This window comes from Leuciscus leuciscus (assembly GCF_965113295.1).
Source record: "Leuciscus leuciscus genome assembly, chromosome: 6".
Lineage (NCBI taxonomy): Eukaryota > Metazoa > Chordata > Actinopteri > Cypriniformes > Leuciscidae > Leuciscus > Leuciscus leuciscus.
Window position 1 is genome coordinate 10,432,573 of NC_138730.1, and position 17,442 is coordinate 10,450,014.

At 39.0% G+C, this 17,442-nt stretch overlaps 2 long non-coding RNA genes across 2 annotated transcripts; both read right to left on the bottom strand.

Annotated features, from left to right (window-relative positions):
* Window positions 1–968: 968 nt before the first annotated feature.
* Window positions 969–7,781, bottom strand: LOC309500185. Its single transcript, XR_014206495.1, has 4 exons — window positions 7,693–7,781; window positions 7,497–7,590; window positions 2,591–2,769; window positions 969–2,447 (listed from the first exon to the last, which is right to left on the bottom strand). It is a non-coding gene; the product is annotated as an uncharacterized lncRNA (long non-coding RNA).
* A 4,748-nt stretch (window positions 7,782–12,529) lies between these two features.
* LOC309501285 lies at window positions 12,530–13,811 on the bottom strand. Its single transcript, XR_014206847.1, has 2 exons — window positions 13,550–13,811; window positions 12,530–13,471 (listed from the first exon to the last, which is right to left on the bottom strand). It is a non-coding gene; the product is annotated as an uncharacterized lncRNA (long non-coding RNA).
* Window positions 13,812–17,442: the final 3,631 nt, after the last annotated feature.

Genomic DNA, 17,442 nt, shown 5'->3' on the forward strand with positions numbered 1-17,442 from the left:
CACCACACATTCCTCCTCCTGGGAACCTGCGTTTGCGGTGGCAGGAGCGGAGGCAGGAGCGACTGTAGCAAAGGCGGCGGTGGCAGGGATGGAGAAGAGTTGCTTCTTAGGACGACGACGCTTCTTCAAAGCCAGAGCAACTGCTGCTGGGGTGGAGGCAGGGGCGATTTACTTCTTTAGAAGACACTGCTCCTGTTCCTTCTCTAAAGCCGTCTTGACTGGGGTGTCCGTAAGGATCGCAGTTGTCCTGGAACGGTAAATAGGACAATGGCAATAATTATCTTGATTTATATCGGCCTAAGTGTTTGTATCATGTTTTAATGTAGGCTATTGATAGTGAAACAACTTGGAATTCACTGCACATGACTGGAAAGGAAGACAAGTCAAACACTAAACTTCACTTGCCTCCTTCTCCCTCCTCTCTTATTTTCCTTCCTAGGACCAGCCTTAGGAAAGGGAAGGACTGCCTCCGGGCTGAATTCCTGGGCATCTTCAAGGATGTCGATGTCTGTAAATGGAAGGATGACATTTTTTTTAAAGAACTGGTTAATCTTAAATGTAACATTCATTCATGCATTTATTTATTTTTTATCTATCCATCCATTTAATGTACCTGGAGTCGCAGAGGATGCCTGGATGGTTTTTCATCCACAGGTCTGCAGCTGTGTTGACATAGTGTTTGAGTGGACCAAACACACTTCGATCCAGGGGCTGGAGGCGGTGGGAACAGTGAGGCGGGAAGGACAACATCACAATCCCGTGTGCCTTGCAGAAGTCTATTTGCTGCCAGTGGCGTGGCCGGGGGGGCTCAAGCCCCTGCCCCTTTTGTCTCAAAATGTATTGTGCCCCTCTCTGATAAATGTAAATAATTATTATTATTAAAATAAATATATAATAACATATTATATATAAATATAAATAAATATATAATTATATATAATAATATATAAAATATATAACAACACCATTGCCACTAACAATAATAATACAAACAAATATAAAAAATATAAAAATTTGGGCGGAAGCATTTGGCGGAGGTGAAGTGGTAGTAGGCGGAGTTTCCTTTGCAGCGCTATGTAACGCAGCAGTTCGCCGCGAGTCTTCAAACTGCACGGGCAGCAGGTAACATTAAGCTAATACGGAAAAGTTACATTATCCTACCATGCTACTGTAAAAGTTGCGGCAGCATGTGAGTTATGCTTAACAATCATAAAAGTATAGCCTCAATTTCAGCTGCATTCTGAGTCTTACAATGTCATTCGTTTTTATTCAAGGCCATAGCAAGTGTTATTAGCTTGGGGAAATACATCTAGTGAAAGGACATTTTAAGTCCATGCCCAGCTCTAAATTGTAAGGAATTTATATATTTGATTTCATAGTACACTTTACAATAAGGTTAATTTGTTTATTATTCATATTAACTAACATTAACTAATCATGAGAAAAACATTTGTTAGGCTACTGTAGGCCTATTTGTTAATCTTAGTTAATAATAATAAAGCTTTTAATTGTTTGTTCATGTTATGTCACAGTCAGTGCATTAACTAATGTTAACAAATACAAATTTTGATTTTAATAATGTTTTAGTAAATGCTGAAATTAATATTAACTAAGATTAATAAATGGTGTAGAAATGCAGTTCATTATTAGTTCATGTTAACAAATTTAACTAATGAAACCTTACTGTAAAGTGTTACTGATTTCATGATAGCTAACACTTTAATGAATACATACATACAATTTATAACATAAACATAACTAAACATGAATTCCTCATAATTACCTACTTGATTCTCTGTTTTGTTTGGTAAAGTAAATAATATTTAGTAATATTATCATCATTTCCCTATTTTTGTTTGATGTGTTATGCATTCTAATTGTATCAACATCTTTTCATTGGTAATGAAGAGAGGCTCTCTGACCTACTGCTGCTCTTCATCGAGCGAGATATTCCAAATAATTGTGAGGAAGTCATTAAAATATATAAAAACACAACAGACAGACGGGTACTGCTTTAAATACAGGTGATTTATTTTTAAAAATTAACGTTTTTAAAAAAAGTGCCCTTTTTGGTCCTTCCGCCCCTGCCCCGGAGGAGGTCTGTGCACGCCACTGATTGGTGTTACTCATGTGGGAGTGGTGGTTGTCCAGCGACAGAAGCAGCATAGACTCCTTGGACACACGGGTGTGACTGGCAAAATCCTGGAGGAAAAGCAAAAATTCTGCCTCTTGCATTCACCCAGATCCATTCGCAGACCCAATGGAGCCAGCCGGACCATCCCTGACGAAGTGCTCCTTGGAGTTTTTCCTAGGGAATATGAAGAACGGGGGGACATGGTTGCCCTGCACGTTACCCGTGAAGGCGATGGTGACCAATGTCCCCCTCTCCCCAGAAGTCATTGCTCCTACCTGCCGCTCCCCGTGGCGGCTGTCACTCTGTCCGGCACCTGCACAGTGGTAATGCCTGCAAAAACAAATGAACTGTTAAATGAAATGTTAACTTTTAAATGAACTGAAGCACATGTTTATAGTTAGACTAGTATTTATTTATTTATGTATTGTATTTATTTATCTATCTATAAGCATTCACATTGTTCTCATTGAAACTGGTTGCGCGCTGCATGCTGGTGGTTTGGGGGCGGCGGATGGACAGGGAAAATGCTGGAGAAATGCTGTGAGCCAGTCCTTCCCTGCCATCTCCTTCTTCTCCCAGGAGGCAGGGCATTTGCAGCGAAATCTTGCTGCAAGTTGGTATGCAAGCCTGCGTACCTGAGGTCATGAAAACGGAAAATTTTTATAATGAAACGGAACATTTTTAGAACTTATCTTGGTAATCACTGTTTGTGTGTTTTGTATTCATATTTAACAAAACACTTTTTTATTCAATGCTTAAACACATAGTGTGACTAAATTAACAGCGGTTTTCCTATGACCAGGTTTAACTGGCAGGAGGCGCTGTTGGGTGAGTGGTTTTCAAGTAATTCTCAATGGTTCATCCGTCCCACCAATCGTCCCGGCTCTCCCCTACTCAGCATACTTGAAGCTACTGCCAAAACAAAATTCCCCAGGAAAGACACAGTGCTCCATGGTTTCCTCCACTTTGAAGCCATGTGCAGTCATGTTTATTCTTACACCTGCATGAACACCTGATAGAAGTCTCAAACCTGAATTTGTGTGTTTTGCAGTCAGTGAAATACCCACACGACAGAGATGAATGTTCTGGGATTTTTTCCAAGTAAGTTATTGAGATAATTTAAGTCTGTGTTGTAAAAATCCCTTTGTAGTTCGCCCAAGTTATGATTATTGGGCTCCATGGTTTGGGCCTAATACCAGAAAGTCAGGCATTGTTGTAAACACTGAGCATGCTAAACTACAAAAAATAAAGTCCTATGATGTGCGAGATCTTGATGCCACAGAAGAAAGATTAGGTGATGAGCTCTTTAATCTGAAGGTAAAAAGAACTTTTTTGTGACTTTTTTTAAAGGTTTATCCAAATTTTGTCATAATCATGGTTTAGGTGGATACAGTGAGGAAGCTGAGCAAGAATGTGGAGTGAAAACAAACCTTGTGTTATGCTTATGAACAGAAAAAAGAAAAGAAAAAAGAAGATATATAATTTATATAATATTAATTGCTGTGAGACCCATTTTATTTATACATAGGTTTATGTACACTAAGTAAACTAGTCACTGAGACATGGTACTGATCAGTTGTTTACGGAATTAGGTAGATTTGGACATCCTCACAGCAGCAGCAAACAATATACTAGAATGTTATATCTGATGAAAAACTATTCCATATAAAGTTCACTGATGGGCAGTAATGCGTTACTGTAATCCGATTACTTTTTTCAAGTAACGAGTAAAGTAAGGGATTACAATTGCAAAAACAGTAATTAGATTACTGTTACTTCCCCATAAGCAGTTACTGCGTTATACTGCGAGACTGTCTCGTGACGTGAATCGTGACTCGTGAGTGACAATGACATGAGCGCCGCGAAGTCAGTGGTAAACACTATGGCAGGCGATCGCGTTCAAAAGTCTTTAAACGAAACGCGTGAATTTTGACGCGTCAACACGCACCGTTTGTCCGTGTTCAGACGTCATGTTTATTCATGAACGATGTTGTAGTGGTAAACTGGTATGCACGTATGCAAACATCAGACGTTATATTTGTTCATGAGGGATAATGCATTGGTACGTTGTGAGTGATGTCAGTCTTATGTCATGATTTGTCATGCCTTTTTAAGTTGTTCGTTTAACGTTCTTTCTCAAGGTAGAAAAGTCAACAGCTTAAACGATGGCTCTTAGAAAGGCTCTTTTATTTGAGCAAACTGCCAAAAAAACTTTTCAGACTGTGTGCAGCTGAACCAAGAAAAGCTTAAGATTGCATGGAGCTGATAAGCATGAATGGCAGAAGAAAAAGACAATTAAAAAACAAAACAAGAGAAAATTATTTTAATGCAAGCAATAAAAAACTGCACACATCAGCTGTGGAATAAAAGAAAAGAAATGCATGATCAACTAGATTAAGGCATACTCCTGTCTAAATGTAAACCCTGTCCACCACCCCCAAAGGTTTCACAAAGGTATTCTTGCCACTGTAACTTATGGCTTCCAAAAGACAGGTTTATGGGTAAATAAATGAATAATAATAAAAAAATATATAAACCAGGGCTCAACATTTAAGCCTTTTCCTTTGTCCTTCGGTCTGTCATTTACTTGTCCGAGTAAAAACATTTGTTTGAACAGGAAAAAAAAGTTTTTTTGTGTGTGTGTGTTGTAAATATAATTTATTCCGTAATCAGTATTCTCATCAGTTCAGTCAGCTTTAACATATATAAATTGGCATATTTATGATATTTTAATCTTTATAAAGGGCATTTTTCCCTAATTGTTTGCTTCATCTTTCATTTAAAATTCTTAAATTTGATCAATAAATTAAAATAGAATAATAAGATGCTAAAGGGCTGTTACCAATCAAATTAAACTGCATTAAATAATGTAATGAGATTGTTTAAAATATTTTTTGAATAAACAAATAAGAAATATTATTTGTACATAGAAATAATATTTATAAACCGCCAGTAGGAGGCGGCAGGCGACCATCTTAATGAGTGAGTCATTGATGCAATGTGCATAAAGTTAAAATACTGAAACTAATAAAACAAGTTTTAAAAAAAGAATGTTTCATTTGATTCAATTTTAGATGATGGAATATGCAGAAAGAATAGAATTAGGCTGAAAGGTCTATTGCTTTATAGCGTATTCCTTTCGTGCATCATGTTTTTGAAAAGTAACTTAGTAAAGTAACTAATTACTTTTGAAAATAAGTAATCAGTAAAGTAACTGAATTACTTTCTTGGAGATGTAATCAGTAATCAGTAACTAATTACTATTTCCAAGTAACTTGACCAACACTGATAAAGTTACACTAATCATTGAAATGTTACTATTACAGTGTCTTTTATAGCAACCATTTCAGTATGATTTTTGCTGATTTTTTTATTTTACTTTCAAAACTGTTTTTCCCTTAGGTGGCTGAGCAGTATTTACTTGTGTGGAGATAAAATGTCCAAATGTAAACCGTTGCAGTATTCTTACTTTTACCTGCCAAGACACAAGATTTTTGTATTTACAATCATCACTGTACATTAAATATTTAACACTTATTATAATATTTAAGCTTTAGATATAAAGTGCTATTAGAACAAACAAGAACTGCTACATTTCACTGTAAAGTGCATGTTGACTTCTGAAAATTGAACTGGAGTTTACTTTACTGTTAACCACTGACTGGAATGTCTAGTTTCTTTTGTAGAAACAGAAGCTGGTCTACATGTTCTGGGGAGAGCGTGCTTTGCTGCGCAGTCACTATGTCCCCGGCAGTGGAGAATACCCTCTCTGTTGCAACATTAGTACCAGGGATGCATAGATAATGCTTAGCCAACTTGGCAAGAGGGGGAAAGACAGACTCCTGGGACTTCCATCAGCTAAGGGGTTTTCTGAGAGTGAGAGCATCCTCCCCAGCAGTCGTGATACAGATGGCAGCTTCAGAACTCGCTGTGCAGCAAGGTTGATGGTATGAGCGAACACCTAATGTGTGCAAAGTTGCTGTGTAGCAGTGACTATGTTAGCAGCATTATCTGTAACAATTACCAGGTTGGTGGTTGTTAGCTCCCATTATCTTGGTATAATGTCTCTTCACAGCAAAAAAGCCAGTGTATATTTCACTCAATTTGAGTCAAATTTAACACTCCTGAAATGTATATATGACTCCCTCCATTTGAGAGTTAAAATAACACTTTCGAAACAGAAGTGTGTGTAACACACTTGACGGCATCATGAATAAGCTGCTGCCTGTGCTTGAATGTTAATTTCATCTTCTCAAAAATCTGGTCCTTTTCAGCACAATGATTCATAAAAGATATAACTTCCTTGCACTGGTCACCCTCCAGCTGCTTTACCAAGTGGTTCCAATTGGCTCTATGAGCTGTTGGCCCTCCACTGCCCTCATCATCAGATGTTGCACTTGACCTGGCATTCCTTGTGCTGTGGTGTTTGCTTTGACGTGAAACTGTTTTTAGTCGCCAGGATATGTATCCTTGATTGCTCTTGGGGTCATAGAAATGTTCCTAGTTTGAACTTCTCACTATACTAGGCATCAATGAGCAAATACTCATTGATACAGAATATAACAGCACTTGTTATAATAAGGGATGTACCGAAATGAAAATTAAATTAAATTAAACAAATTAAACTTTGTTAAAGCTGTGTTTTGTTGTTTGATTAACAATGACTTAGTAGCAGGTATTTTTAGGCTGCTGTCACTTTTAAGACCGAAAGCACGGATCAAATATACTTATACACATCCGATTTCTTTCTCACTCTTTATGTTCACTTAAGACATAACTGCCTGTGTTTACAAGAATACTTGCTGAGACTGGTATTTTGACAATTTGTGTGTGTCCGTTCATGCGCACAGAGATTCAAAAGAGGAATCAATTTGCTGTTCACACACCATCTGAAAAGCGCCTGTCTGTGTGCACGCCCTTCAGGTGTGTGCGGCTATGTGCACAGATAACAGCACGTGACTGAGTACCCAAATTGATGGTGAAACTTAGCAATTAATCCGCAAAACACATGCATGCCGAACCGTGGGGCCTGGTCCGTATGGATCACAGATCAACTACAATAATTTTAACCCCTAGCATAGAGCAGACTATTGAGCGGAGCATCATCCCGTGCAGTGAAAACAGCTTAAGTGAGAGTGAAACCTGAACGATAAGCACTCTTTTGGCTTGTTTTTTCTTTCAGCCAAAAAACCAAAAATGCCATTTTCGGGGGCCAAAAGTTTGGTCCATCCCTAAACATAAAGACTTAAAGCAACAGGAGATGTGACCTGGTTTCTGAAAACCTGAAATATGGCTTCACATTCCATTTTTAAAGCTTCTATTTAGGTACTTTCACACAATGAGCAAAGGTTTCAATACTTACATATCCAGTTTTTGAGTATGGATCCTTGAGTGCTGGAAATAGTTTTACAATTCCCAAGGCACTGTGAGTTTTTGTTTCTTTGGCAGGGACACAGCTTTAAAAAGAGCTTATGGGAGAAGTTGAAACATAACTTATCCGCTAAAAATGGTCTGATTACAAAAACGTAATAAATTATGGAGATTAAATCTTGCCTTACCCTTATTTGTCAGTAATGTGTGCAACTACAATACTGACTAAGTGTCGCCGCGTTGAGTCTGTGAGTTTCCCATGTTCTTTATATTCGGCCAAAATCGCAGGTCCACCTGCCTTTTCCTCCAAAATGCCATTGACAAACTAAAATATATATAATCTTTTTTTAAATATTTTTTTAAGTGCTATAATGCCCTCATAATATAAAAACGTGAATAACTGCTAAACAATTCAGCTAGTAAATTAGGAATTTTAACAATCACCTGTTTTGCCTCAAAAGCTTCATCAAAATGAGCACTTTCACTTGGTCCAGCACTTTCATCAGTCTCAGAGGACACTGATAGTGTGTCAGGATGGGAGCTACAAGAACTCAAGGACTGGACATTTAAACATTAATTAATTGCATGCTGGTTGTAAAAAAAAAATATATATATATTTAAAGGGGCTAAATGTAGTTTTCAGCGGCCTCTAGCAGTGATGTTTCAGATTGCAACCAATACGTTTGCAATAGTGTAATGCCTTCTTTTACACATTTACCTGTCTTCCAAAGCCCCCAAAGCTTGATCCTCAGCCAGTGGTCTAACTCCTTCCACTAGAAAATTGTCACTGTTGAATAAATAAATTACATATCAAATGTAATGCATGTGTACAGCATGGCGACATATAATCCAGCTGTAGAATGGAATGGCACGAACAGAAAAAGTGTGTGCATTTAAGTAAGAAAAACTGTTTAATTGTATTGTTTTTTTTAGATTTTCTATAGACAAAGACAAAATTATTGCATGATGCATCTCATCTCCACATGTATCTTGAGTGACCACTTGTGATAGTATCTCACCTCCCCTATCTATATACAAAAACACGTACATGCATTTCCGTTTGCAGTGACCAAAAATGCATTGTATATTGGGCCCATGTAAATTGTCAAACAGACTTGTAAGTTAGCCCAGCCCCCACCCTTTGTTCATCATTTATTATTACAGCAAGCCCTTGAAGAATCTTGTCTTCATTGTGCATTGGATATAACAAATCTGAACCAGAACATATTTGGAACTGTAGAGTTTTTTCCACACTGATAATATATTACTTGCTTATATTATTATACACAATCAAGATAGACATTAGAATATCATATATTATTCAGTATCCCACATTTTGTTTGATATTACATTTGATATCTCTTACACTGTTTTATGTGCATTCTGGTAATGTTGACATTGATGACACTAACTCATCTATAAATTTAGAATTATAAGACAAACTCACCAGTCAGATTCTTCTCCAGTTGCTGGATGGCTCAGTGCACCTTGTCTATTATTAGGGGTTGATGTAGTTGGGCCCTGGCTTGCTGTGTTTGTACTGTTATGATAGCTGAAAAAAATAAAATAAAGCACAAAATCTAAATATATTTTACATGCTTTGTAGTAATGTTAGCTTACCTGTCCAATAGGATGAGAGCCAACTCCGTGTCTGTTTTTATACCCAAAACAAAGCGGAGGTTTCTCTATGATTCAAAAGCCCTGCCGATGTTGATCCGTGTTTTTGTCCGAAGTTGATCCGATTCACGTTTGGCCTGACGAGCTTCAGCAGATAAAACTTTTTTTTAGTTTTTTATCATTATGTGGATTTGTGTTGGAGTCTGTGTTGTGCTGGGAGCAGGTCGTTTCTTAGTGTTAGCAGACTCCATGTCATAAGTTGCAGTGTCGTCGCTGTTGAGTGCAAAGTCAGTAGACGAGGTGAGAGGCTCGGGAGCGCGCATGCAGGTCTCAGTCACGTCACGTGGATTTCGCGGTAAATCCGACCCAGAGCCTTCACATAGAAATAGGAATACTTGCTTTCAGAGGTAATAGCAAAACCCGCCAAGTGGATCATTTTAATGTGAGATTACAACCCCTTCACACACAGGCAATGAAAAAGGATTCATTTTATTAGAAAAACTACGCATAACCCCTTTAAAATTATATTTGGTCCTGAACCAAACTTCTTAATGTTTAGCATTTAAAAGTAGGCCTATATTTAACATAACCTAATAATATTATTTATAAATCCTGACTCATTTGAATTTAAGATGTAATTCTGCACTATAATGCTGCACTCTTCACAGCAATTCTTTTGAAATTAGCTATACTGATTAAAAGAACATTCTTAAATTCTTAAGTAAGAAAACCCTCAATTAATTACTATCATGTTTCAAAACCAGGAGCTATGGTAGAGGAAAATATTTCCAGCATATGGGGACTTAATGACAAATAATGCTATACAGTAGCTTTGAAATACTTTAAATGTTTCTGGAATCTGGATATGTGGACTATTTCACTAAAGGGTAAGTTCACCCAAAAATGAAAATTATGTCATTAATTACTAACCCTCATGTCGTTCCAAACCCGTAAGACATTTGTTCATCTTCGGAACACAAATTAAGATATTTTAATGAAATCTGACTCCTGCTAATCTGTGCTGCGACTCTCGTTTGGCTCACGCTGCAATGAGCAGACAAATGTTTAATTGTAGCGTCTGTTCTCTAACTGAACTAAATTATTTTTATTACTATAAAAATCAAAATGACAGTGCAGCGGTGATGTAACCAGTGTTGCGGCTGAACACCGGTAACACCAACTATCGCAGCAAGCCTAAAGTAAACCCAGAGAATTCACGTTTTATTACGTACTGTTCTCATTATAATGTTATGACAGTCCCAGTAGTTATTAATGTCATTGCTGTTTGAGCTTCGCTCACTGAAGCTAAAGACCGGTACAATGAAGCGTTTCACTGCATCGTTAATTAACCAAACGCATCCTTATTTATATATATATATATATATATATATATATATATATATATATATATATATATATATATATATATACACACACACACAAAATAAACATAATATTACAGCTTACAATGGCACAAAAGGCTGCGAACGCTCAAGCGAACTTGACTGTGTAACTTTGTGGACACACTCTCTCCACAACAACGCGCTGCGCACAAATAATTCACAGCATTCTTTTTACAGTCGTGTTCTCATTATAATTTTATGAAGCTTATACGACGGATTTGTGCTGCACATGTTGCATTTAACTGTATCTTCCTTTTTGAAGTGATTCCAATCATATATTTTAAAAAAAAAATCTAATCCATCATGGTGAACAGGAAATAATTATTTATCCGATTATATCGGCCTAATTTTCTTATCGGATCGATAACGATAACATTAAAAATGAACATTTATAGGCCGATACCAATATGGTGGCGATATATCGTGCATCCCTAATATCTTTACTTGAAAGTGGTAGTTGCATGGACTGTCAATGGAGGGACAGAAAGCTCTCAGATTTCATTAAAAAGATCTTAATTTGTGTTCCGAAGATGAACGAAGGTTTTACAGGTTTGGAACGACATGGGGGTGAGTAATTAACGAAAGAATTTTCATTTTTGGGTGAACTAACCCTTTAAAGGCAGCAACTTTTAATGTGCGTGAAAGAGCAACATACTTCAAATTAAGTGTTCCACAGAAAAAAAAGAATATAGAGCCGATTTGTTATGAAAGAGTGAGCATTATTTCTGGGTAAACTATTTCTTTAAAGAATTTAATGAAGTGAGCTAGGGAAGTATTTGTATGTCATAGACACTTACCTGAATCTTGGTCAACAACTCTCCAAAGTATATCACGAGATTTCTCCTCCAGCACGTCAGTGAAAACATCCTCATCAACCTCCACACCGGTGTCATCTTGCAATATCAGATCCTTGTCTTCGATGGAAGATTTCTTCTTTACGTTTGAGATAAAAGATTTTTTTTTTCTCCACATGCAGCAACTGATATAAAGCTCAATAACGGCTTTAACTTGGGGTATGTTTACATGACAGTTTCCACCGAAAACTGAAAACTTTGAGCGTTTTGGCCATTTATTTACACGACAACGGCGTTTTGGGGGCCTGAAAACACAAATTTTTGAAAATGGGTTTCAAAGTGAAAGCTTTTTGAAAACGATGCCTTTACGGTATCCATGTAAACAACAAAAAAGCAAATCTGTGAAAACGGTGACGTCACACGCATTATGTGTTCGCAGGTAGTTTCATGACAAAGTGACATCTCCAACTACTGGCCTGGCATACATAATAGAATCTCGTTCAGCAAAATGAACAAATCTTTTTTCGAGTCATTTCTTTCATTTCAGCCAAAAATTTTAATAAACTATAGGGTAATGCAGCCAAATCCAAATGATAAGAAACCGAAATGTTTCATTAATTGATTAGTTGGGTCTTAAGTTCAGGCTAATGCAGTCTGTTAGTTCGTTCACCTCACCTCCTGATCCGAGACGTTCTTTCTTATTCACTTTCAAATTGATCACATCTGTTCGAACGCCTCATGTCTTCGAGTTCGAACTTCGAAACGCACTGAAGTACCGGTTCATTTTGTGTTGACCGCGCATGCGCGCAACATCCCATAGGTTCTGTATATGAAACAGAAATGATTAGTTCATGTCTCGAGAAACCAGCGGTCACGTGACAAAAGAACGAAGACTCAGACCCGAAAGACTCGAACTAATCATTTGTCTTTCCGGTACTGACAGCATGGGACTGACAGGAAGAACGAAAGACTCGGAGGACCCGGTCGAGCCAAACCCGAACTCCCGAAGATTCAAACTATGGGATGTTGCGCGCATGCGTGTGTAGCGGGGCGCTCTCTTCGACACTTAGGGAGCCGCTAAATGCACACTACCTCTGGCTTAAACACGACTACGCCACCCTGTTTACCAGGGAAATATTAATATTATGGATCTAAGATGTTACCCAGGACACACAAGAACGTTATTCGTCAAGAAGGGCTAGAGACGTGAATACCAAAAATACAAAAGCTTTATTTAAATACACAATCATTTAAAAGATTTAAGAGCTGGGTCATTCACAATGCAAAAAGAGACCACGAGATAAAAGGAGGCCGAGGCTTAACGGCAGATGCATAAACTCAGTAAGCATAAGGCTTCTATATCACTCAGCACCCTGTGTACAAGCATCAGCACACACACTGCAATAAAGTCAAGAAATAGCCCCACAGCACTCTGTGACGAGCCCTCCACCACCGCGTAAGGACCTACTAGTGGCCTGCCCTGAAGCCTCGGCTCCTGTAACGAGAGCAGAAATATTACTACAGGTCTCACTATGCAATAACACTCACTCCAAACATGCACAAATACTCAACATTTAAATTGGTCAATCAGAACAACAATACTACAAACAAACAAAAAGAGAAAATCAAGGTTTTAGTGCCAACGCTGGGTATTACCCTCACTGACCTTCTACCAGCACATTTGAAGTAAATCACAAATCGAATAGATACAGTACAACACTGCAACACACTCAAAAGTAAACCACCAATCAGAACAGTCAGTAGCACAAAACAATGATAAATAATATACTGGAAAAATGAGAAAACAAATAAATACCAAAAACAAAACAGTTTGATAGTATAATGGAGAAGAGACTCAGCGATCACGGTGACTCGTACTGGAGAAAGAGCAGGCGTCACACAAGACGCGTCGGCTGCACACACACACGTGTGTTGGAAGAAAGTTTGTTATCGAGATAATCTTGAGATATGAAAGCAGCAGCGTCAAATCAGCGTTGCCCACCAGGCGTCTCAGAACATATATTCTCCTTTAATTCATGAACCCATCGCCCATCCACGCATACCAAGGAACAGGACACAACATCCCCGAAGCACGGGAATGCAAAGGGAGAGCAGCAGCCACTCAAAACTCAAACCGCGGGCCATCCACGCAGCTATGAATCACACAGTCATTACGACAAATCACATACCTGGGTACTAACTAAGCAGCCAACGCACACACATAAGGTTACCTCAAAGCATATGAGACACGGGACTGCAAGAGGCATGTAACGTGAGAGCCGGAGCCGCCAACAGCCGCGGGCCATCCACGCAGCTCAAAGCGGAAGCGCTGCAGAAACAAGGGGCGGTCCCACGGGCAATGACGCGACGCTCAAACGCCAAGCACACGCAGGAGGTGACTACATGTTCTTTTATACTGTCCCACCCTGCTAGTAATTGGACCTGCACTACCCCAAGCACATTAGTCCAATTACAGCGCCACAATACGTCCCACTACACCTGGTTAACACAAAATGAACGAATCACTCTCTGAGACAACTCGGTAGTCCCGAGTCATTTTTGTTTGATTACCGTTTGATGCTAGCCTGGGAAAACCCAGACTACTTCCGGCGAATTTTAATTCTCTCTCCAGGATAGTCTGGAGAAGAGCCCATTCAAACTCATTTCTGTGCCGCCGAAATCGCGGCACCAATCAGAAACGTTTGGGGAGGGATTTACATGATGACGACAGCGCAGCGACGCTGAAGGAGATTTCATTACAAAGATGGATGCAGCCGTGGAACATCACTCGTTCGAATCATAGACAGTATATAAACGAATCAGTTATCGCGTCTGTTTTGAGCGATTTAAACTTACCGTTTTCGTTAAAACCGGAGCAAAGAACAACACTCGAAGCATACGTCATCTCCTTCATCGATCTGATTGGTTTAATGACTATCCAATTGCGGCCAGAGGAATTTGAGCTACGTCGGTTGGTGACGCCCCTTTGGAAATGATTTGTCTACATAGCTTCGCCAGACCCTACACTCAGTTTCAACTGAGAAGGGTCTGGTTTTAACCAGGCTAGTTTGATGCAGAAGCTACAGTTCCGTCAGTAAGCTTTATTAACAGAACAGAAAAAGAAAAGCTAACGTTAGTTGAAAACCTTTAAAACGTTTATATTTAGGGCGAATTCTGTGTTAACGACGGCCGTTCTCAAAATGCGATTCAAGACTCAGGGCGGGAAACCCTGTGTGCAGGTGCAGGTGCAGTGCGAGCCACTCATCAATTTATTAAAATACATTTATAAACTTTCGTGGCGAGACGATTAAAACTGTATCAATTGGAAATGCTGGTTCGCCATACAAATACACCGTCATTAATCATGAACCAATTAGATTAACTAATCCTTTGCAGCCCATGTTCAAACGAGTCTCTAATAACGCTGCATCCCTAATATAGCAATAATACATTTATATTTTATGGATTATTAAAAATAGGATTACATACATATATATTAGAAATCTAAACATGGAGAGATGTACAACCCTCTGAGCTAGCAGATGTGGGAGCAAGTGGCAATGTTGTCCGCCGCCTGGTCCAGCCTATACCCAAGCAAAATAACTACAAGCTTTTCTTCGACAACTGGTTAATGAGTGTCCCTCTTGTGCTTACACTGGCTCAGCAGGGAATTCACTGCACTGGTACTGTTTGTGGCAATAGACTACCAGGCGTCAATTTGATGTGAGAAGCTGAGCTGAAGAGAGCGGGATGTGGATCTTTTGAACAGAAGCTGTATACCTTCAAATCCTACAATGCTGAAGCCCTATGCAAAAGTGGAAAGAGCCTTGAAAATCCCTGTTCCACAACTGCTGGCGAGTATGAGGAAAAGAGAAGAAAAGGACCCGCTGCTCCAATTCCAGTCCCTGATGTGTGATCAGTGTGCTTTGTCAAAAAGAGAAGCACTGATTCAAACAATAACCAATAAACAACACAAACACACACAGTCTTTTGAATGTTGATTTATTTGAAATGTAAGACACATTTTTTCCATGAGGTGTTGTGATTAGTAGTAGTTTGTTTATTTGATTGTTCGATGTTTGTGATTGATTGGAACCATTTGTTATTAATGTTTGTCAAAATAAAACTTGTTCTAATGCATATATTGCTTGTTTTCCTTACTCCACTTATATAGAAAACCTTGGAATTTCAGCACCCTCTTACCACATTGTTAATGTGAGGATTAAATTAATAAATACATGCATGCAATACTGTCTTTTACAGGTGGTAACCGTTCAATGCTTGCTCATGTTGGTGTAACAAAGGAGATGCCGTACTTTGAAGTAGGTGCTGTCAGAGTGTTCTGCCTGTGGGATCAACCACATCTGACCAAAAATAAATGCAACAACTGGCGCAGCAGTGAGTTCACACTGGATGGTAATATATTTACGACAGCAAACAGGACATCCGATTGTGTTGCCGTCTTACTAAGAAGCATGTGCATCTCCCACCGTTTGCTTCCATGAGAATAAGGTTTGCTACTCAGGTCCTGAGCCACTCCGTTGCTGTGGGTATAAAGACTTTGGCACAAGTCCCACAAGCTTCCGTTGCTGTGGGTATAAAGACTTTGGCACAAGTCCCACAAGCTTTTCCCACAAGCTGAAGTCTGCTCACTCAGATGGATCCACGCATTTCCCATTCTTGGAAAAGTGTATGGAGTGGCTCCCCCGCCTGAAGCTTGTAAGCGCTCGCCCTTGAACCAAGCAGATCTCATGTGTGGAGGGGTGGCAGCACAACATCGTGTGCTTGAAAATGATCTAGTGTGATCTTCGTGAACCTTTTGACAAATCGCCTGATTCAAGACTGCCATGAGAATGCCTACTCAACCATTAGGGGTATGTAAAAATAAGTATTGTATTTCAGTACCTTGCATTGCATAGTTTATTGTATTTCTTTATTGTAACAGTATTTAATATGGTGTGTGTGTCTTCAGCTCGTGGTGGTAGCTGTGACAGCCCTGACTCTGTCCAGTTTGAGTGTGAATACCAGGCTGTGGCTACAGGATTGATGTTTAACAACTCAGAGAAGACTAACTGTGAGCAAGAACTTGACACCTTTTTGCTGCTGTTCAGCACATACGCCTCCCAGAAGAGTCCCCAGGTCAGCATTGACACGGAGCAGATCTCAGCTGAACATTGCTATATCTCCCAGGATAGTCCCAGGATCACTACCCAGGATCAATACTGAGAAGATTATGGACAAACACAGCTATGTTAGAGTAACTTCTGATTGTAGAGTAGATTAAACAAGCACCGTATATGCAGATCCACCAGTAACTGCTAATGCGGTGCCAAAGCTGACCAGGTAGAGCAGCCAATGGACTATTGATTTGGACCCACCAAATATCTTTGTTTAGTTCTGGAGATAATGGTAAGTGATCTTTGGTTCTTCTGAATAAAAAAAATAAAAAAATCTATATTTACACTACAATAACTTGTTTTAAAATCCATCAAGGAGAGCAGATGGACTGCTTTGTGGTCGTCCACTCAACTTGTGAGTCAGAGAGGTCAGGGAGAGAGTACTCAGCCAGGACCAGCTTTCTACCTCTAGTAAAACTAAGAATCTCAGAATCCAGGGAAAGTACTCAGCCAGGACCAGCTATCTACAAGAATTTGAGGTCTAGGCAACTCAGAATCAGAATTGGTTTATGCATTAACACAAGTAATTTCACTCTGGTTAACAGACTATAAAATATATACAGACATGCCAAAAGCAACAACAAACTGTAAAATGAGAGAAGTGAACCGGTTGAAGAACACCAGAAAGGCTGGTGTTAATAAGGAGTCAGTGATAACTGTAAAATATACAGAGAGGGAAAAAAATTAAGTGGAAGCATGTGTAAATAAGCCTGCACTTAATCTTAATTAATATTGTCATAATACATCTAATTTTATTTGTGACATATATATCATTAGGTACATTTTATGATTAATATTTGTATGTATTGTGTTTTTCCAGAACAGTGATGCTGTGCTGGAGTCTGATGTCAACATCCCTGAGGGTGTCCTACCAAAACATGTCCTGGACCTGCTGAGTGAGATGAGGCCACCAGTTTCAGCAGCAGTTGCCTTTGACCATGATGGAA